The 23,114-nt window shown below is 47.2% G+C and overlaps 1 long non-coding RNA gene across 1 annotated transcript in view; it reads right to left on the bottom strand.

Annotated features, from left to right (window-relative positions):
* Positions 1-2,324: 2,324 nt before the first annotated feature.
* LOC130284963 (uncharacterized) overlaps positions 2,325-23,114 on the bottom strand; it is a 59,004-nt gene continuing 38,214 nt past the window's right edge. Inside the window, exon 3 of the long non-coding RNA XR_008847202.1 lies at positions 2,325-3,194. This is a non-coding gene — a long non-coding RNA (uncharacterized LOC130284963). The remainder of the gene's footprint in view (positions 3,195-23,114) is intronic.

Genomic DNA, 23,114 nt, shown 5'->3' with positions numbered 1-23,114 from the left:
CAGATTATAATTAATTGTCTTGAACCTATGAGGTTAAGAATTCAAGAATCATGATAAGATTCCATGGTTGATGCTGAGTTGTAAATGTAAGCTTGCTCCACGTTGTACAAAGATGTAATACATAAGACAGGATATATGGTGACCACATGCAATAAACCACTCGATCTGAGCTGTTGGTTCAGAAAGTAGAGTGGAAGATGATCACTGAGATGTGTGAGTTGGCTGAAGGTAAGACATAATGAGTATGGGTACACTTTTATTACCGACCACAAGTATGGGCCTATTGGAGTAAAAGTTTTCTTGAATCCTTGGGCAAACCAATCAAATGTAGAATCTGTAGGTTGTAATTCGAGTGTTCAAAGTCCTAGAGCTGCCAGAGAAGGTGGCCATCATAAAGATTAGACCCACATGAAGGAAACAACCCCAGAAGCCAAGGGGACTGGATGGTGGAGAAGGCTGCCAAGGCTGCAGTGCTCCTGTCCTCCCACAATTATGGTACAGAGTATACAGGTGGATGGGGAGATGTGGATCAGTCTGGTTAGGTCTATTGCAGAAACCCGCAATGCATGCTGAGAGAGACCAATGGAAGAAGAAAGAGGTGGTACGGGGCAAAGACGGCATCTGGAGAGTTGGTATGAAACTTTGTGTGCCAACAGTCTTGTACCCCATGTTAACATATATGGCCCCATAAGCAGAAGGGAGCTATGTGTGTAGTAATGTCCGTACATTGGGTGGCCTCAAGATTTAACAATGCAGACTTCAGACTTGTAAAGACTTCATTATTTACATCTGTTATGATCTAGGTAAAACAATAAAGGTACCTGACCAACACACTCCATAATCATCTTACCTGTTTCAGAGACTATGAGTAGACTTCATCTAACTGCCTAAGGTGGACCAATATAAGTATGTCCTTGTCTGACTGTACTGACCATATATACAGTAAAAAATATGACTAAGACCCTTCTGTAAAGTTGTGCCTAGTTCAGATTCTGTAATTGTTACCCAGTTCATTAAACCCATGATTGTGTCTCAGGAAACAAGTGAGGAAAGAGACATCTAGGTATGATGATCCCGTATAGATGTATGAGATGCAACAACGGATTGTTAGGATGTGACATTGTATGAGGAGAATCAGTGGGTGAACATTGGTGTCCTGTACAAATAGCAGGGTGAAATAAGCATCTTAGTGGGTGATAATATTGTAAGGAAAAAGAAATACTTGGTGTAAAAATATAGAAAGGATAGGCCTAGCCAGTGGGACGAGTAAATGTTAACTACCGTAAGGTATGGGATACTTGGGGATATGAAGCTCAGAACCCGATTAGAAGGGAATTGGACTGGAGAATGCACATTAGCCAATACTCTTATGCCCATACACATTTTCACTACCGGACATACAAAGGAACCCAAACCACACTCCAGAAGTAAATGTGCAGCCCCTGCTGGGAGCCTTGACCCCCATGTGTATATTGATGCTATAGGAGTCCCAAGGGGGTCCCAGATAAATTTAAAGCTAGAGATCAAGTAAAAGTCGAATTTGAGTCTATAACACCCCAGATTTCAAAAAATAAGAATTTAGACTGGATTAATTATATCTATTATAACCAGCAGAGATTCATAAATTTCTTAGTGGATGTCCTTAAAGGTCAGACCGAACAACTAAGTGCCACATCCATTATGACATTCCAAAATCATATGTTATTGGATATTGCGTTAGCAGAAAAATGGGGGGGGGGGGTATGTAAAATGTTTGGGGAGACCTGTTGCACATATATCCCAGCCAATACAGGACCCAATGGAAAAGTAACCATAGCCATAAAGAAACTAGAAACCTATCGGCAGAACTTAAAAAGAATTCTGGAATCTCAGACTCCTGGGATCAGTACTTTGATTGGATAGGAGGGTGGAAAAAGACTTTAGCCCAAATAGGAATAACCATACTTATAATCCTGGTAATCTTGCTTTTGTTGTGTGTTGTGTTTTGCCTTGCTTAAAGAAGATGTGTGAGAAGGCTGTCGAGAATGCCACACCAGTGATGACGAATTTGGACTTCGAGACTACTGAAAAGCCTATACCCTATTACAGAGCTTCAACACCATCTATAGAACCAGTGAACCATAGGGACAGCATCTGACTCCATATGTGTAAAGTCTGAGGCTAAGGGGGTCCATGAACAAGCCATGGGTCGCCTAAAGTACAGTGAAGCATTTGAGAAAACAAATTGGGGCAGATGAGTTAGGATGACAGAAATTAGGGAAAGGTAAAATAGTCATTTTAAGGGGTGATTGTAATGGATATATATATATATATACGTATGTGTGTATATATATATATATATATATATATATATATGCATGCGTGTATGCATTATAAAAAGACTATTTGACAAAGCCCATCCCCCATGCTATTCTGCTCCTTGCTTCCCCTCCTCCCATCATGTAGAGGAACTTCCTGTCCTGGCCAACGCCTAGAAGTTTTCACCAAAAAACTAACAGAGAAAGCATACCTTATATGATCCCATACTTCTCCCCGATCACAGACTGTAATATGTTGTTGTTTTTCGGCTGTGTTTCTTCGATATCGAGTGATGGTGCGGAGTGTTAGCATAGCATGTGGTACGGTGTATAGCTTAGGGAACCTGTGCTGTATATTGTACTGTCATGCTTTGTGTGATTGTAATTTATTGTATGACTTGTAATGACGACTGAATGACAAATAAAGCTCTTTCAATACCTCCCTAGTGAGGGTGGGAACTTATGTTAATTGCAATGGCTATATAACCTGTACGACTGCCTAATAAAGCTAGAATTATGTTAACGCTGACAATGTGTGTCTGTGTGTGATTTACTTTTGTGCATGCACTCATAATCAATTCGGAAGGGGGCTAGATATTTACTAGGTCACTGATTAAATCCATATTACTAAGACACTGCATAAGTCATGTCAGGGGTATTATTCTGTCAAGATAAGTACAAATATATAGATGCCCACACTGCATACTACAGATGTGAGGACATAGCCAGTATTACTGTATATGATATCTTGGGGGGGATATGGGGTAATTCACGTCCTGAGCCCCCATAGCAGTGCACTTACTGGTCACAACAAAGCACAGATGCAGAAACTGTATTCTATGGGCGTAGCGCCAGGCTGCATACTTCGCCATTCTTCTGGTACTTGCTGTCCCCTCCCTGCAGCAAAAAAAAAGGGAATATGACTGAATTGTTGGCAGTAAGAAGAAGACAGTCTGCTAAGTCTTCCTCCAGCACAAGAGAACATTCCAAGAAGTGCGAAAACCTTTTACCATCTGCAGACTCCGGTTAATTATGTCCTTTCTTCTACTTTGTCTTAATTAGAAATTGTTTTAGTGACAGTTTCAAAAATATAATCGTCTCATTTGTGGCATATTTATCACCTGTGCAAAAACTGCAAATCAAATCCCAGCGCGAGGCGGTGGAGGAAAGTAGAGAGCGCCGCATAGTTTCCTGCCAGACGCCAAGGGAATAGAAATGCAGGAGACTTCAGAATCAAAGGCTGACCGTAGGCAAGGTCATGGCTTCTATAGAGCGGGGGGGGGGGGGGGGGGGGGGGAAGTCTCCAACCTGTGGCTCTACAGCTTTTGCAAAACTACAACTCCCAGCCTCTGGCTGTCCGGGCATGCTAGGAGTTGTAGTTTTGCAACAGCTGGAGAGCACCAGGTTGGAGACCACTGCTATAGGGGAATACCATGAGTTTGCAAAGAGGCCCTTGTAGAGTGGGGGTTAAAACCTGGCTAGTTCCATCCCCTTTGTTATGGGGGTAAGATGCTATTAAAGACTCATGTACATCAAATGTCAGGAGCTGCCCTCCCTTCACTTACGGTGACTGCTAACTACAGCTGGGATTAAAGATAGCTCTAATTTCAGCATTTAGCCTCTTAGATGCCGTGGTCAATAGTGACTGTGGCTTATAGGTGGTTAGATTCTGCATGCTGGTCCTGTCTGCTCCCTGACTGCTCTCACTGCAACACTATATATGCAAAACTATAGCTACTGGAGGCCATAGTTGTGGCTGCTAAACACAGCTGGGATCGGAGATGGCTCCAATTCCAGCAATTAGCCCCCTAGATGCCGCAGTCAATAGTGACCGTGGCTTCTAGGTTGTTGAATTCTGCTTGCTGGTCCTGCCTCCGATTGCTCTCACTGCAACACAACTATGGCTACTGGAGGCTACGTGAATGCCTTCAGGCTGATAATAATAGGGCCTTAACACCCATAACAAAGGGGATGGGACAAGCCAGGTTTGAACCCCCACTTTGGTGGTCTCCCACCTGTGGTTCTCCAGCTCTTGCAAAACTACAACTGCCAGCATGCCTGGACAGCCGCATCAAATGTCTGGTCAGGGAGTATAAAGCCAGCTCAGGAGCTGACCCCCTCCACACAGCTGGCATCAGAGATGGTTCCAATTTCAGCATTTAGCCCCCTAGATGCCACAGTCAATAGCAACGGTGGCTTTTAGGTGGTTACATTTTGGAAACCGGTCCTGTCTGGCCTCTGATTGCTCTCACTGCAACACAACTATGGCTACTGGAGGCCATAGTTGTGGCGACTAACTACAGCTGGGATCAGAGATGGCTCCAAATCCAGGAATAAGCCTCTTAGATGCTGCGGTCAAAGTAGCTGTGGCTTCTAGATGAGAGAAGAATACCATGAATAACCCAATCAGGGAAATTATTCAAAACCCCACCAATAGCCAAACAAAAATCCACAGAAACTGGGTTGTACGGTGTACAAAGATAAAATATTAATTTTTATAAATCACTATTAAAATTCAAGAGTAAACATAAACAGGTGCAATAAATGTGACTAGTGAATAAATATAAAAGAGTCTAATTTGGCAACACACAGCACCATAGAGAAAGGGTCATAATAAACCACAAGGTAGTTCAGAAAGATACAGAAATCAAAGGGATAATGTGAATACTGTCCCTAGACTACCTGCCGTGACCCTATAGGGGACTCCGTGGATGACCCCTATATTCTTCCCTTACTCGTATATAGCTGCCCTGGCTGTTTGATACATAACTGGGGCACTCGCCCTAGAAAGGGCGACCCCCATATCTCCGAACCCTATGCCCTACACTACAATGCCCTATTGTGTCCAAATAATAACATACAAACACAAAGGATAAAGTGTGGTGCAAATCAGGCAAACAGCTTATAAGGTGCTATTTTGTACAAAATTCAATGAAGATGTATAAATATATAAACCATGTCCATAGATTATATGACCTTATCCTCAACGCTGCGTTTCGTCACTGTAGTGGATCATCAGGAGCCTCGCTGAGATGTTCACATGTCAAAGCATGGTTAGGTTCTGCATGCTGATCCTGTCTGGCCTCCGACTGCTCTCACTGCAACACAACTACAGCTACTGGAGGCCATAGTTGTGGCTGTTAAAGGGGTACTCCGGCCCTAAGACATCTTATCCCCTATCCAAGGGATAGGGGATAAGATGTCTGATCGCGGGGGTCACACCGCTGGGGACCCCCGCAATCCATGATCGCTCCATGTCTGAAGCCTGATGACCACGGGGCCAGAGTGTCGTGAAATCATGACTCCGCCCCTTGTGACATCACGCCCCACCCCCTCAATGCAAGCCTATGGGACGGGGCGTGATGGCCCCATGGTCCTGAGGCTTCAGACACGGAGCGATCATCGCTTTGTGCAGCTGAGGCAGGTCGGTGCTGCATGAGAGAATGCAGGGGTCCCCAGTGGCGGGACCCCCACGATCAGACATCTTATCCCTTATCCTTTGAATAGGGGATAAGATGTCTTAGGGCCGGAGTACCCCTTTAAATACAGCTGGAATGAGAGTTGACTCCACCAAAGCAGCTGGTGTAGATTTTAACGTCTAGCATGCAGGAGAACCGGAGCAACACCTGATTCATTAGGAGGTCATAGCCTCTTAAAGGGGTACTCCGCTGCTCAGTGTTTGGAACAAACTGTTCCGAACGCTGGAGCCGGCGTCATGGAGATGCCTCCTGACGTCATAGCCTCGCCCCCAAATGATGTCACGTCCCACCCCCTCAATGCAAGTCTATGGTAGGGGGCGTGACGGCCGTCACGCCCCCTCCCATAGACTTGCATTGAGGGGGCGGGGTGTGACGTCATATGGGGGCGGGGCTATGGCGTCATGAGCTTCTGGCGCTGGCTCTAGCATTCGGAACAGTTTGTTCCAGACACCGAGCAGCGGAGTACCCCTTTAATGAATCAGCCAAATGCTACGGGCAAGAGAACTGTACTAAGGACTGGCATGTGAAATCTGGTCCCTGACATCCTTGGACAGCTCTTTTGTGTTGGCAATGGTGGAGAGTTTGGAATCTGGTTGATTGATTGCTTCTTGCTCCCACGTGTCTTTTATACAGGTAACAAGCTGAGATTAGGAGCACTCCCTTTAAGAGAGTGCTCCTACTCTCACCTTGGTACCTGTATTAAAGACAGCTGGGGACCAAAAATACTTATTTCACTGAACAAAATGCAAATCAGTACATCATTTATCTGAAATGTTTTTGTTTTTATTTTCTTGTTATACTGTCAAATAAACCGACCATTAAAATTATAGACGGTTCCTTTCTTTATCAGTGGACAAAGCTACAATATCAGCAGGGGGTCAAATACTTATTTCCTTCACTGTAGAACCTGTACGATTTGAGTAGTGTTCATATTGTAGTATAATCTCCAGGCATAGCCGGACCTATTTAGGTTAAAGGGGTCCTCCGGTGGAAAACAAATTTTTTTTTTTCAAATCAACTGGTGCCAGAAAGTTAAAACAAATTTTTAAATTACTTCTATCTTAAAAAATCTTAACCCTTCCAGTACTTATCAGCTTCTGTATGCTCCACAAGAAGTTCTTTTCTTTTTTCATTTCTTTTCTGTCTGACCACAGTGCTCTCTGCTGACACCTCTGTCCATTTTAGGATCTGTCCAGTGTAGGAGCAGATCCCTATAGCAAACCTCTCCTGCTCTGGACAGTTCCTGACACGGACAGAGGTGTCAGCAAGAGAGCACTGTGGTCAGACAGAAAATAACTACACAACTTCCTGTTGAGCATACAGCAGCTGATAAGTACTGGAAGGATTAAGATTTTTTAATAGAAGTAATTTACAAATCTGCTTAACTTTCTGGCAACAGTTGATTTGAAAAAAATAGTTTTCCACCGGAGTACCCCTTTAACCATTGATAGACTGGCTTCTATGGCTCCCCCCTCCCTCCCCTCCCCCTCTGTGTATTACGGCAGATTAATTGCATAGGTTGTGTCTGTACGTTTTTGCTTACTCTTTGCATTTTTTCCATATTCTATTTTGCTCTTTTCATTTGTATTTTCTCCACATTTATTGAAGGCTGCCGTGTAAATTTGCATCGCCGAAGCCGCTCTCAGTTTTCTGTAAACTGGTATTTTCGGGGGAAGATGAGTTCTTAGGAGCACTTGAGAAAAAAATTATTGTGCCTATATTATTTATAGCCTACATTTCCCGAAAAAGATATATTTTATGGGGATTGTTTAGTTTTAAAGGGTGATTCCTCTGGGAATTGAGCTGTGAAAACAAACCAGGTAGATGAGTGATGAAAGATAGGCTTAAAGAGGTACTCCGACATCACGGGGAGAATACAGCATCCCTAACCTGTCTGCCCCAGTTCTGAAATATATTTGTTTTGGGGGTCCTGTCATTTGTTGTAGTCCTGTAATTCCTGGTTTTAAAGGGGTATTCCGACCCTAGACATTTTATCCCCTATCCAATGGATGGGGAAATGATGGATGATCGCTGGGGCCCCACAGCTGGGACCCCCGTGATCTCTGTGCAGCAGCTGGCATTCATTTAGAACGCTGGGTGCTGGCGGCCCCTTATGATGTCACACCATGCCCCCTCAATGCAAGTCTATGGGAGGGGGCGTGGCGGATGCCACGCCCCCTCCTATAGACTTGCATTGAGGGGCCGTGGTGTGATGTCACGAGGGGCGGAGGGGCATGGTGTGATGTCACGAGGGGCGGAACAAGATGTTAGGAACGCTGGAGCCATGGAGTCCCTCTTTAATTATTGGATGAGCAGTTGCTCAGTACTACAATTCCCAGTAGGCATTGCCTTCTCTTATTTTTTTTTATAATACATAAATGTAGGTGCCCTACTGTGGTAGATGTAGACAGTAACGTATGACTAACCCTCAAAAGGATGTTAAAATGGATGCGCATTAAAGGGGTACTTCGCTGCTCAGCGTTTGGAACAAACGCTGGAGCCGGCACCGGGAGCTTGTGACGTCACGCCACCTCCCATAGACTTACATTGAGGGGGTGGGGCATGATGGTGCGGTGCTATGACGTCACGAGCTCCCGGCGCCGGTGCATTGCCGTGGAATGAGATTTGCCATAGAATGAGATGGTCCGCCTCCATCATATCCTACTGGCTCTCTCGTGTCACGTGACATATTTAAACGTCACGCATCGATGCGCACAGTAGTGTCAGTTTGGCTATCACAGGGAGAGGATCTCCTCACCCTGTGATAGCTGAAGCTGTACGGAGCTCTCATGGCCTCTGTGGCCCGACAGAAGTTCACACACGTACGCAGCTCATACGGCTGCCTCATATACATTTACTGTTGATCCACAGCGCTATGGGGATCCCGATGCCCGATGGCGCTGTCATCAGTGTGCGTCCCCGCGAGCGCCCCACGCCCGCAGCTCTACTCCCCGTCCCCCGCAGCTCTACTCCCCGTCCCCCGCAGCTCTACTCCCCGTCCTCCGCCCCCCGCAGCTCTACTCCCCGTCCCATTAACGCTCAGGGAGCGGGGAACAGAAAGTAGAGCATCGGGCGCAGGTAAAGTTATTCGCATAGTGCTGCGCATGCGCAGTACTACTTTACCTGCGCCCGATGCTCTACTTTCTGTTCCCCGCTCCCTGAGCGTTAACGGGACGGGGAGTAGAGCTGCGGGGGGCGGAGGACGGGGAGTAGAGCTGCGGGCGTGGGACGCTCGCGGGGACGCACACTGATGACAGCGCCATCGGGCGTAGGAATCCCCATAGCGCTGTGGATCACTCCCTGAGCGTTCACAGGGGACGGGGACGGGGAGTAGAGATGCGGGGGACGGGGAGTAGAGCTGCGGGGGACGGGGAGTAGAGATGCGGGCGTGGGGCGCTCGCGGGGACGCACACTGATGACAGCGCCATCGGGCATAGGGATTCCGATAGCGCTGTGGATCAACAGGACATGTCATAATACAGTAAATGTATATGAGGCAGCCGTATGAGCTGCGTACATGTGTGATCTTCTGTCGGGCCACAGAGGCCATGAGAGCTCCGTACAGCTTCAGCTATCACAGGGAGAGGAGACCAAACTGACACTACTGTGCGCATCGATGCGTGACGTTTAAATATGTCACGTGACACGAGAGAGCCAGTAGGATGTGATGGAGGCGGACCATCTCATTCTATGGCAAATCTCATTCCACGGCAATGCACCGGCTCCAGCGTTTGGAACAGTTTGGTGCACCTGTGAGGCCGGCAACATATCAGCCTACTTGGGTGGGGGGGGCTCATAGCCTTTCTCCCTCCTCCCATTGTATGTGTGTTCAGCCATACTGGAGTGAACTGGGAGCAGGCTGCGAGTCGGACCTAATTGCCCACTGGCCCCTGGTATCGCCCATACGGCACGGGTAGGTTAGTGTTAGGTAGGTCCTGTGCCACTTGAGAAACCTTGGCATTGGTGTGCGGGCTCAGGTATGTCGTTCATATAATGATATACTGGCTAATGTCTCAATTTTAACATCATTTTGAGGGTTAGTCATATGTTACTGTACATTCACCACAGTAGTGCACCGAAATGTATGTATTACTCTATATGTTACACATCCACACCGTTTATCTGGTGTAGGAGGCCATTGTGGCACTTGTAGTCCGCTGCAGGAATCCCCCATTGTATGCATTTTATGCTGGGGATCGGCCTTAGCAACAGACTACAAGGGCAGGATCTGCTCCCCCAGTATAAAGGCACAACTGCACTTGGGCACCTCCAGCCATTAGAAACCACGTCTTTTTTTCTTGTTTTTCTTTTCTTTTTTTATCACAGCCCTCCCACCCTGCCGCCTTCTTCTCTCCATTAGCACTCCTGCCAGCCGCCCCAGAGCATCTGCAGAACATTGCTCCCCACAGCAGACCATCTCTTCACACAAGTCTTGAAAAGCTGCTGTATTTATTCCCTGTCTGCTCCTCTGCCTGTGGCATTGCTCAGCACCAGACAGCATGCTATAACCACACCTCATTCTTCACTAAGGCTGAGTTTCCACTTGCTTTTTTTTCCCGGCAGTTTTTGGAAATCTGCCACTGCAGTTTTTGAGCCTAAGTCAGAAGTGGATCCATAAGGGAGGAGAAGTGTAAGTCCTTCCTTTATATGTCCTATTCCTTTTGAATACATTTCTGACTTTGGCTCAAAAACTGCAGCGGCAGTATTCCAAAATCTGACAGAAAAAAAAAAGGGGTGGGAAACTTAGCGTTAAAGGAGTAGTCCAGTCCTGAAAAACTTAGCCCCTATCCTAAGGATAGGTGATAAGTTTCAGATCGCGGGGGGTCCGACCGTTGGGGCCCCCCGCGATCTCCTGTACGGGACCCCGGCTTGTTGGCCATAGAGCGCATGTCGACCACAGCACGAAGCGGCGTCCGACACGCCCCCTCAATACAGCGCTATGGCAGAGATGCCAGAGATTGCCAAAGACAGCACTCCGGCTTTGCCATAGAGTTGTATTAAGGGGGCGTGTCAGCCGCCGCTTCATGCTGCCGGGGCCCTGTACAGGAGATCACGGGGGGCCCCAGCGGTTGGACCCCCCCATGATCTGAAACTTATACCCCATCCTTAGGATAGGGGATACATTTTTCAAGACTGGAGTTCTCCTTTAATGTCCTATTAAAGATATATATATACAGGGGTGTGGACATCTACAAAAAAATCTACTTGTCCAAGGGACTAAAACAGAACACAATCTACTTGTCCCTCATGAAAATCCACTTGTCCTGGTAGATAAAATAATTTCAACCAAAATAGTCTGTAAATAAGGGTCCACCTCACTAGACCACCACGGATGGTTAACAGGTCTTTGTAGACACCGCTGTCAACTTTGACAGCGGCGATCTAAAGGGTTAACAGCCGCATGCTAGGCTATTAGTGGCGGCCCCCGGCTACTGATATCAGTTGGGGGCCGCCAGGTATGGAGCGGGCTCAAGTCAGGAGCCCGCTCCATACACCCTGAGCGCCAGTGTGAGCTGCATACTTGCGTACCATGCCAGTCTGCGCCCGCTCCTGCACCTCACACCGGCATAATAAAAATAAAGGGGGAAGTGGGTCCGGCCTTGCTTGCCCGAAACATGGCTTAGTGCATGAAAAATTCACCTGCCCGGTGCACAGAACTATATGTCCCGGGCGTCGGGTGATAGGATTTCCACATCCCTGTATATATGCACACGTGTATATGACAGGGAGATGGTGATATAGAATGTAGGGGCTGGTCAAAGGTGATGACATCAGTCAGGGGGCGGGGCTAGAGTTCAGAGACAAAATCCATCCACACCTCCTGAGACTGCAGAGAATGATGCCTTGTCTTGAGAGAGGGGAAGGAAATGGGGGGCTGCTTAGACAACATTACACTGACAATGAGAGGACTACTCAACTTCCTGTAAGAAGAGAGGAAGGACATGAGGAGCTTCTGAGACATAACCTCACTGAAAGGGAAAGGACGACACAACTTCCTGTAAGGAGTGAGGGACAGAGCTGGGAATTGCTGAGACAATACCACATTGACAATACAACTTTCTGTCAGGACAAAGGGAGGAGCTGAGCAGCTGCTGAGACAACCCAACACTGACAGTGAGAGGACTACACAACCTCCTGTCAGGAGAGAGGGAGGAGCCAGGCAGCTGCTTAGACAACATTACACTGGCAATGAGAGGACAACACAACTTCCTGTAAGAAGAGAAGAAGGACATGGGGAGCTGCTGAGACATAACCTCATTGACAGTGAGAGGACTACACAACTTCTTATCAGAAGAAAGAGAGGAGCCAGGAAGCTGCTGAGACAACACCACGCTGAAAATAATAGAACTACACAAATTTCCTGTCAGAAGAGAGGGAGAAATTGGGGAACTGCTGAGACACCACCACACTGACCATGAGAGAATTACACAACTTCCAGTCAGGAGAGGTCGGGGAGCTGCTGAAACACCACACTGACAATGAGAGGATAACACCACTTCCTGTGAAGAGAGAGGGAGGAGCCAGTGAGTTGCTGAGACAACACCATACTGACAATGAGAGGACTACACAACTTCCTACACATACAAGTACTGGCTGTGAGCTACAGTTCTATGTGAGATTGTCAACAATATCCTATATCTTCGCTACCTGAATGTTCAGGGTTTTTTTTTTTTTTCATTCTGTTTAATTTAATTCTAAATATTCTAGAAGCCTTTATCCGCTCCTCGGGATGTGCCTGTGGGGTGAAGGTGACCCCTGTTTAGTCTCCCCAATCAATGTGTGGTGGCCCAGTATGTGAGGTGTTACCCTGTACCCTTGCTGTCCTGTCAGGCAGCCTCCCTACAGTGCCCCCTGGGCCTCCTTCCAGTACTTATTAGCTGCTGAATACTACAGAGGAAATTATTTTCTTTTTGGAACACAGAGCTCTCTGCTGACATCATGATCACAGTGCTCTCTGCTGACATCTATGTCCATTTTAAGAACTGTCAAGAGTAGAAGAAAATCCCCGTAGCAAACAAATGCTGCTCTGGACAGTTCCAAAAAATGGACAGCAGAGGTCAGCAGAGAGCACTGTGCTCGTGATGTCAGCAGAGAGCTCTGTGTTCCAAAAAGAAAAGAATTTCCTCTATAGTATTCAGCAGCTAATAAGTAGTGGAAGGATTCATATTTTTTTTAATTGAAGTAATTTACAAATCTGTTTAACTTTCTGGCAACCAGTTCATTAAAAAAAAAAATTCTACCGGAGTACTCCTTTACGGTCTCTGAGTCAGTGGCGTTGCTAGGGTTGGTGTCACCCGGTGCGGTAGAAAATGGTGTCACCCCCCCCCCCTCAGTAAGTTTTTAGCCTGTTGTGACAGACACCACTGTTGTAGCGCATTGTGAGAAATTCCAGTATAATAATCAGATATACCAGTTGCCACAAATTGGGAAAGTGTTAAAGAAGTTTTCACCATTGAAATATACAGCTCCCAGAATTACTTAAAGGGGTACTCCACTGGAAAACATTTACTTTTATATCAACTGGTGCCAGAAAGTTTAAACAGATTTTTAAATTACTTCTATTTAAAATCTTAATACTTACAGTACTTATAAGCTGGTGTATGCTCCACAGGAAGTTGTGTAGTTCTTTCCAGTCTGACCACAGTGCTATTTGCTGACACCTCTGTCCATGTCAGGAACTGTCCAGAGCAGGATAGGTTTGCTATGGGGATTTGCTCCTACTATGGACAGTTCTTGACATGGACAGAGGTGTCAGCACAGAGCACTGTGGTCAGACAGAAAAGAAATTAAAAAAGAAAATAACTTCCTGTGAATCGCTTATACAGCAGCTAATAAGTACTGGAAGGATTAAGATGTTTAAATAGAAGAAATTTACAAATCTGTTTAACTTTGTAGCACCAGTTGATAAAAAAAAATGTTTTCCAGTAGAGTACCCCTTTGAGCAGTGGTGAGGTTATGCTGGGAGTTGTAGTTTCACTCATCATAACTGTAGAACTGACAAGCGACTACAGCTCTGATAGGACATAGAGAGGAGAATATACAATGATATCAGTGACTACAGGTGACGTCTTCTCTATAGTGAGGAGAATACACAATGATATCAGTCACTAAAGGTGACGTCTTCTATATAGTGAGGAGAATACACAATGATATCAGTGACTACAGGTGGCGTCTTCTCTATAGTGAGGAGAATACACAATGATATCAGTGACTACAGGTGACGTCTTCTCTATAGTGAGGAGAATACACAATGATATCAGTGACTACAGGTGACGTCTTCTCTATAGTGAGGAGAATACACAATGATATCAGTGACTACAGGTGGCGTCTTCTCTATAGTGAGGAGAATACACAATGATATCAGTGACTACAGGTGACGTCTTCTCTATAGTGAGGAGAATACACAATGATATCAGTGACTACAGGTGACGTCTTCTCTATAGTCTTCCCTTATCTAATTCAGATGGTACATACCGCCTGTTCCAGCTAAAACTTCTGTCTGTAGAATGTGACGCCCAGACGTCTCCTCACTATGTCAGCGCATTCTCATCCTCTATATGAAAACAAGTATTATTATAAACCTGCCAGACACTGTATCCTCTAAATATAATACTACTATACACTATACTCTTTGATTATAAACCTTCCATACACCGTACCCACTGAATATAATACTACCACACACTGTACATTCTGAATATAATACCAACACATACTGTACACTCTGAATATAAATCTGCCACATACTGTACCCCTGAATATAATACCGCCACACACTGTACCCACTGAATATAATACCCCCACACACTGTACCCACTGAATATAATACCCCCACACACTGTACCCACTGAATATAATACTACCACATACTGTACCCTCTGAATATAATACTACCACCCACTGCGTCCTCTGAATATAATACTACCACACACTGTGCCCTCTGAACATAAATCTGCCACATACTGTACCCTCTGAATATAAATCTGCCACATACTGTACCCCTGAATATAAATCTGCCACATACTGTACCCCTGAATATAATATCGCCACATACTGTACCCTCTGAATATAATACTACCACCCACTGCGCCCTCTGAATAAAATACTTAGAGATGAGCAAACTACAGTAAATTCAACTCGTCACAAACTTCTCGGCTGGGCAGTTGATGACTTTTCCTGCATAAATTAGTTCAGCTTTCAGGTGCTCCCGTGGGCTGGAAAAGGTGGATACAGTCCTAGGAGACTCTTTCCTAGGAATGTATCCACCTTTTCCAGCCCACCGGAGCACCTGAAGGCTGAACTAATTTACGCAGGATAAGTCATCAACTGCCGAGCCGAGAAGTTCGTGATGAATCGAATTTACTCTAAGTTTGCTCATCTCTAATAATACTACCACAAACTGCGCCCTCTGAATATAATACTACCACAAACTGCACCCTCTGAATATAATACTACCAGCCACTGCGCCCTCTGAATATAATACTACCACCCACTGCGCCCTCTGAATATAATACTACCACAAACTGCACCCTCTGAATTTAGCGTTGCCATACAGTGCACCCTCTGAATATAATACCACAACCGCAGTAACACCCCTCAACATCCGTTAGCTGATGCTTTACCACGGGAGGGGGGTATTGGTGGTGTTGCTAGTGGATGATGGGGGTGCTACTACTGGGGGGGTGTTGCTGGAGGATGATGAGGGTGCTACTGGCCATCCCCCCTGGCAGTATCACCCCCATCATCCATCGGCAGGATCATCCTCCTGGCAGGAGCACCGCCATCATCCACCATCAGGATATGTTGATGGAGGTGCTGCTGGGGGGGGGGGGGGGTTGCTGGTGGATAATGAGGGTGCTACTGCCAGGGGGGAGCATTAGGTAGGCAGCAGTTCCCCCACATTAGGTAGGTAGCAGTTTCCCCACATTAGGTAGGTAGCAGTTTCCCCACATTAGGTAGCATAGATTCCCCACATTTGGTACCAGTTCCCCCACATTAGCTACCAGTTACCCCACATTAGGTAGCAATTTCCCCACATTAGGTAGCACAGATTCCCCACATTAGGTAGCAATTTCCCCACATTAGGTAGCACAGATTCCCCACAGAAGGTAGCACAGATTCCCCACATAAGGTAGCATAGACTCCCCACATTTGGTAGCACATATTCCCCACATTAGGTAGCATAGACTCCGCACATTTGGTAGTAGTTTCCCCACATTAGGCCGCAGGTTCCCTTGCAGGTTCCCCACAATGGGTCAAAGTCTCCCCACATTAGATCGCTGGTTCAACCCCCCCACACACACACACAAAAAAAAAAAACATACAACACAGAGAGACACACAAACACACACAGTCAGAGAGACACACACTCACAGACAGACACACACAGAGTCACACAGTCACACACACACACAGTCACACAAATACACAGAGTCACACAGTCACACACATACATACACAGTCACACACACACAGAGTCATACACACAAACATAGATAGCGAGAGACAGACACACACACTCACCCATCCAGCGCAGCGCTCCTTCTCACCGGGCGCCTGCGAGTGACGTAACTGACGTCCTCCTGCGCGGCCATGCGGTGTGACGTCAGGCCAGCGCAGACGTGGGAGCGGAGGCCGGGCACAGGGCTGGTGAAGGTGAGGGGGGGTGTGATGACGGACGGGCGCACAGTGCAGGTGAAAGGGGGGGGGTTGCTGACGGACGGGCGCACCGCACACACAGCGGAGGTGAGGAGGGGGCTGCTGACGGACGGGAGGCCGGTCGGGCACAGATGGGGGGTGTCGGTGTAGCTGGGGGGGGGGGTGCTGCGGAGCGTCTTGGTGTCACCCCATTAGGTTGGTGTCACCCGGTGCGGGCCGCACCCCCCGCACCCGGGTCGCAACGCCACTGCTCTGAGTCACTGGTCACCTCCTTGGGCCCTGGCTGAACTGTATAGACTTTACCATCTGTCTACCCTCAGTAAAGCTGCCGCTGTCCGTAACTTGGCGTCGGAGTCTTTATTGACCCCCCCCCCCCCCCCGTGCCTAGCCCAGGATCCAGCGGTATATCTTCGGGTGGTTTTAGGCTAAACCCTGCCCTGGCGTCACGAATACAAGGAGTTAATGCCATCTGCCCCTAGGGTAACAACATCTGCCCTCATCACACGAATGTTTGCGCGCCAATCCTATTTCCATGTAAATGTCAGCTTTTTGCATCAGTTGTAGAGGGAATGTAATGAATGTTCTGCCTCCATTTAATCCTCTAAGACGTCTCCACAACAAGTTGACACAACATTCGCCTTCTTCCTCTTATCTTCCGTCATCCCTTTAAGGTGCAGCCTCAGATCCGTCCGCTTTCGCGTATCGCGGATGACTCGTGTGGTTAAACTTGCTGGAGGGGGTTTCGGGGGGGGGGGGTCTGGGGGTTGCGGAATTGATAATGTGTTTGTGTTCCAGCCGAGATAGAATATAATCTGCATGTCTGCGGAGGGCGTTAATTCCTTACCCCCCCCCCCCCCCCACAGACTGAATATGACCGGTCTTTTGTACTGAATTTCTGAAATGTCAAATTTCCATAAAGATGATACACGGGAGCCGTAGAACATGCATTCAATTACCATGTAGCCGTAACAGCGGGAAAAAATAAGCCTCCTCCAGCCAAGTGCTGTGCGCCAGCTGCTTAACCCTTTCACTATCCTCCAGAGTAGTGTGTTCCATTCAGGGTGTCTTCAGCTGTTGCAAAACTACAACTCCCAGCATGCCCGGACAGCCGTTGCAAAAGTTGGTGGCACCCTGATTGGGAAACACTGACTTACTGCAGCATATACTGTATATATTAGTATCCTCTCCCCTCAGTCTTTCGTGTCCTTTTATCTCTCCCTGTGTCACAGTCATTAGTGTCCCCTCATCTTTCCCTGTGTCACAGTCATTAGTGTCCCCTCATCTTTCCCTGTGTCAGTCATTAGTATCCCCTTATCTCTTTCTGTCTCAGTGTCACGGTCATTTATGTCCCTTCATTTCTCCTGGTAGCACAGTCATTAGTGTCCCCTCATCTCTCCTCCTGTGTGTCACTGTCATTAGTGTCCCCTCATCTCTCCCTGTGTCACAGTCATTAATGTCCCCCTTATATCTCTGTGTGTCATACTCATTGATATCCCCTTATCTCTCAGTGTCACAGTTATTAATGTCCCTTCATCTTTCCTTGTATCACAGCCATTAGTGTCCCCTCATCTCTCCCTGTGTCACAGTCTTTAGTGTCTTCTTATCTCTCCCCGTGTTACAGTCATCAATGTTTCCTCATCTCCCCAGGTGTCACAGTCATTCATGTTCCCTCATCTCTCCCTGTGTCACAGTCATTAGTGTCCTCTCATCTCTCCCTGTGTCACAGTCATTAGTGTCCCCTCATCTCTCCCTGTGTCACAGTCATTAGTGTCCCCTCATCTCTCCCTGTGTCAGTCCATTAGTGTCCTCTCATCTCTCCCTGTGTCACAGTCATTAGTGTCCCCTCATCTCTCCCCATGTCACAGTCATTAGTGTCCCCCCATCTCCCTGTGTGTCGGTCATTAGTGTCCCCTCATCTCTCCCTGTGTCAGTCATTAGTGTCCTCTCATCTCTCCCTGTGTCACAGTAATTAGTGTCCCCTCATCTCTCCCTGTGTCACAGTCATTAGTGTCCTCTCATCTCTCCCTGTGTCACAGTAATTAGTGTCCCCTCATCTCTCCCTGTGTCACAGTCATTAGTGTCCACCTCATCTCTCTCTGTGTCACAGTCATTAGTGTCCTCTCATCTCTTCCTGTGTCACAGTCATTAGTGTCCCCTCATCTCTCCCTGTGTCACAGTAATTAGTGTGGTAACGGGGAGTGATGAGGGCAGATGTTGTCACCCTAGGGGCAGATGGCATTAACCCCTCGTATTTGTGACGCCAGGGAATGGTTTATCCTCAATACCACCCGAAGGTATAGTGGTATATATAGTTATAGATAAGATATAGATATAGATAAGAGAGAAGAGAGCGAATTTAGAGACTACAGCCCCTTATATACTAGGGGGGCTGGACTAATCCCATTGGTTGTCAAGCCTCGAGGTTCTCTGGGTACATCACATGACAATATCACATGACCCCGGAAGGTCCTATACATTTACTATACAACCTTGTACACAATTGTATACATATTGACCAATATACATTATGGCCCTCATTTACTATTGCAAACCCAACATGTTTTGTCGGGTTGTGCACCAGATTCTGTTGCATTGCGCCAGAATTTGCGCCAGAATTGAAAAAAACCCACGACTAACTCTCCATTTTGCTAAGAAAACCTGAAAAGGGGAGTGGCCGCTGGTAAAAGGGGTGTGGTCTCTGAAAAGGGGCGTGCTCCCGACATTTTCACAAAAACCCAACATATTTACTAAGGTTTCCACATAAAATGTGGTGGATTTGAGGTGAGGAAAACCCGACAGATCAGAACATGGGTAAAAAAAAAAAAAAGCAAAATGTAGGGAAAGTGGAGAATATAGGGAAACCTTAGTAAATACCGTGGAAAATAAATTGTAGGGAATTAAAACCCACAAAGAAACCTACACAACACTCTTAGTAAATAAGGGTCACTGTGCACCAAAATAACTTGGAAAAACCCGACTATGGCTGGGTTCACACTACGGTTTGTCATTACGGTTCCCGTATACGGCTGGGAGGAGGGGTGGGCGGGGCTTAATCGCGGCACCCGCACTCAGCCGTATAGGGAACCGTAGTTAATGTATTTCTATGAGCCGACCGGAGTGAACCGCAGCCTCCGGTCGGCTGCTTTTTCGGCCGTATGCGGTTTCCCGACCGCAAGCAAAAACGTGGTCGACGTGGGTTTTAGCTTAGTAAATGAGGGCCTATATGTTTAGTAAAACATGACACTGGTCCTTATTTACTAAGACTGTTGTGTAGGTTTCTTTGTGGGTTTTAATTCCCTACAATTTATTTTCCACGGTATTTACTAAGGTTTCCCTATATTTTGCACTTTCCCTACATTTTGCTTTTTTTACACATGTTCTGATCTGTGGGGTTTTCCTCACCTCAAATCCACCTCATTTTCTGTGGAAACCTTAGTAAATATGTAGTTTTTTTGGGAAAATGTCGGGAACACGCCCCTTTTCTGTGATTACGCCCCTTTTTTACTGATTGCCACGTCCCTTTTTCGTGATGTGATGACGAGGAAGGAGAGCGCCGGCCATACAGGGGATCCCTGAACGGAGAAGACACCGAGGAGGCAGGTAAGGTCCCTCCCGGTGTCCTGTAAGCACTAACCCGGCTATTCAGTCGGGCTGTTCGGGACCGCCGCGGTGAAATCGCGGCGGTCCCGAACAGCCCGACTGAACAGCCGGGTTAGTGTCACTTTCCCTTCAGACGTGGCGGTCAGCTTTGATCGCAGCGTCTGAAGGGTTAATACAGGGCATCACCGCGATCAGTGATGTCCTGTATTAGCCGCGGGTCCCGGCCATTGATGGCCGCAGGGACCGCCGCGATAGGGGTGTATTTGCCGTATAAGATGCACAGACTTTTCCCCCCCAGTTTTGGGGAAGAAAAAGTGCGTCTTATACGGCGAAAAATACGGTACTTAGAAAATCGGGTTGTAAGTCTATGTTGCTTTCTTACCCGACTGCTTTTTTCCCCTGGTATTTATTATTATGTCGCATCCTGTTTGTCGCACGTGGGTTTTGTAGGTTTTGGTTTCCAACTCCTCCGAGTTGTCGGAAAAAAATCCACAACAATTCAACAAATTTGGGTTGGAAACCTTTATAAATACGTGGGAAAGCTCAGAAATGTCGGGAGAATCCACATCGGGTCCGTCGGGAAAAAATGTTGCATCGTGTCGCAGACTGGCGCACGATGTCTGCGACATGGCGCAGACAAAGATGCGCCAAAAAAACCCGACAAAACAGGTCGGGTTTACAATAGTAAATGAGGGCCAATGTCATCACACTTCAAAACCGAAAGGTGTATAAAAATAATATTTTTTATTTCCTCGAATTGCTTGGAGTATGATGTAGTAAATGTGGGAATGTCCTTATATGAGGGATTTAAAGTGCTACTATGTGCAGGTTTAGCTTCAAACCAACTATGCCCACCGCTCTTGCTATCTAATGGGTACCATAACCCCTCTCTCTTAGACGTACTCTGTAGTATTGGGCCCGAATATTCGTATTTCGAATTTGTGGTGAAGCACCGTGTGGAAAGCCTTGTGGGGTGATGTAGGGTAGTTGGGGTGTTGCTGTTCAATATAATAAAGGGCGCTGTTAACCCTTGTCACTCATGATGCCAGGGTGAGGGTTAAAACTCTGTAGTGATGCTGGGCCTATCGCCACCCTTCCCAAGAGCGATAGGTGAGTGTAAAATAAATGGATTGTTTACGATGGTTTCAACAAACGATGGTTCATTTGGAATGGATTACCATCGTATGTTGAGGGACCACTGTATATGGGTGCCCCTCCACACTAGGAGGATGCTTAGGAGAAGGTGTGAAAAATACAGGGGGCGCTCCCTGGTGAGGTGTATCCACTGGTGGGTACCCTACACCACACACAGGTGATATACCAACCTTAGAGGTAGCTGCGCTGGACTGTGTCATGCTTAAGAAGGTGGAGATAGTTGAGGTTTCCGGCTGCTGCACTCTTACCGGTATCGGGCCACTAAGGGTGGTGCCCGATAGAGGACAATGGAGTTTAAAATAAGAAAAAAAACGGTTCGGCGAGGTGATGCTCAGTGTTCGGTCGATAAAGAAGGACTCGAGTAGCACAGGACAATCAAAACTTTATTGGTGTAGCAGGGACAACGCGTTTCGGCATCCACTGATACTTTCCTCAGGTCCACTTACAGTTCCCAGTAGCAGTACTTGCTACGCTCTGGGTTGCTGGAGAGGAGTCCTGTTGTGTTTCTGTGCCATTTTGATCCGTCACGGACCGAGACAGCACAGAAACACAACATGACTCCTCTCCAGCAACCCAGCGCGTAGCAAGTACTGCTACTGGGAACTGTAAGTGGACCTGAGGAAGGTATCAGTGGATGCCGAAACGCATTGTCCCTGCTACACCAATAAAGTTTTTATTGTCCTGTGCTACTCGAGTCCTTCTTTATCGACCGAACACTGAGCAGCGCCTCGCCGAACCGTTTTTTTTTTTCTTATTTTAAACTCCATTGTCCACACTAGGAGGACGTCATCTATGTATCTCCCATACCAACCCACAAGATGAACAAATGGGTTGGACGGGGAGAACAACCTCCTCCCAGTATGCCATGTAAAGATGGAGAGAATTTGGAGCCCACGGGGCATCCTTTGACCTGTACATAAAACCTCCCGTTGAAACAAAAGAAATTGTGTTGCAGCAAAAAATGTAAAACTTGCAACATGTATTCCTGAAGATCCTGACTCTAGCAGTTGTATTTATTCAGATGACACAATACTGCTACTAATGCTCTATCATGCGGAATACATGTGTACAAGGCTACTATATCAAAGACATCCAGCTCTCATTTTCTGACAACTTCATGGACCTTGTTGCTTGTAGTAATGATTACCGTATTTTTCGCTCTATAGGACGCACCGGCGTATAAGACGCACCCTATTTTTAGGGGCAAAATCTAAAAAATTTTAGATTTTGAACCCAATAGTGGTCTTCAACCTGCGGACCTCCAGATGTTGCAAAACTACAACTCCCAGCATGCCCGGACAGCCGTTGGCTGTCCTGGCATGCTGGGAGTTGTAGTTTTGCATCATCTGGAGGTCCGCAGATTGAAGACCACTGCATAGGAGGTAATACTCACGTGTCCCCGCCGCTCCGGACCCGTCACCGCTGCCCTGGATGTCGCTCCATCGCTGTCGCCGTGTCCCCGTCGCTCCGGAACGTCTCTGCTGCCGGCCGGGTATCCTCGCTCTCCGTCGCCGCCATCACGTCGTTACGCATGACGACGCACGTACGCGACGACGAGGAAGGAGAGCACCGGCCATACAGGGGATCCCTGAACGGAGAAGACACCGAGGAGGCCGGTAAGGTCCCTCCCGGTGTCCTGTAAGCACTAACCCGGCTATTCAGTCGCGCTGTTCGGGACCGCCGCGGTGAAATCGCGGCGGTCCCGAACAGCCCGACTGAACAGCCGCGTTAGTGTCACTTTCTCTTCAGACGCGGCGGTCAGCTTTGATCACCGCATCTGAAGGGTTAATACAGGGCATTACCGCGATCGGTGATGTCCTGTATTAGCCGCGGGTCCCGGCCGTTGATGGCCGCAGGGACCGCCGCGATAGGGGTGCATTTGCCGTATAAGACGCACCGACTTTTCCCCCCCAGTTTTGGGGAA

This window comes from Hyla sarda, chromosome 8 (genome assembly GCF_029499605.1).
Source record: "Hyla sarda isolate aHylSar1 chromosome 8, aHylSar1.hap1, whole genome shotgun sequence".
Classification (NCBI taxonomy): Eukaryota; Metazoa; Chordata; class Amphibia; order Anura; family Hylidae; genus Hyla; species Hyla sarda.
This window is presented reverse-complemented; position numbering and strand designations above follow the sequence as displayed.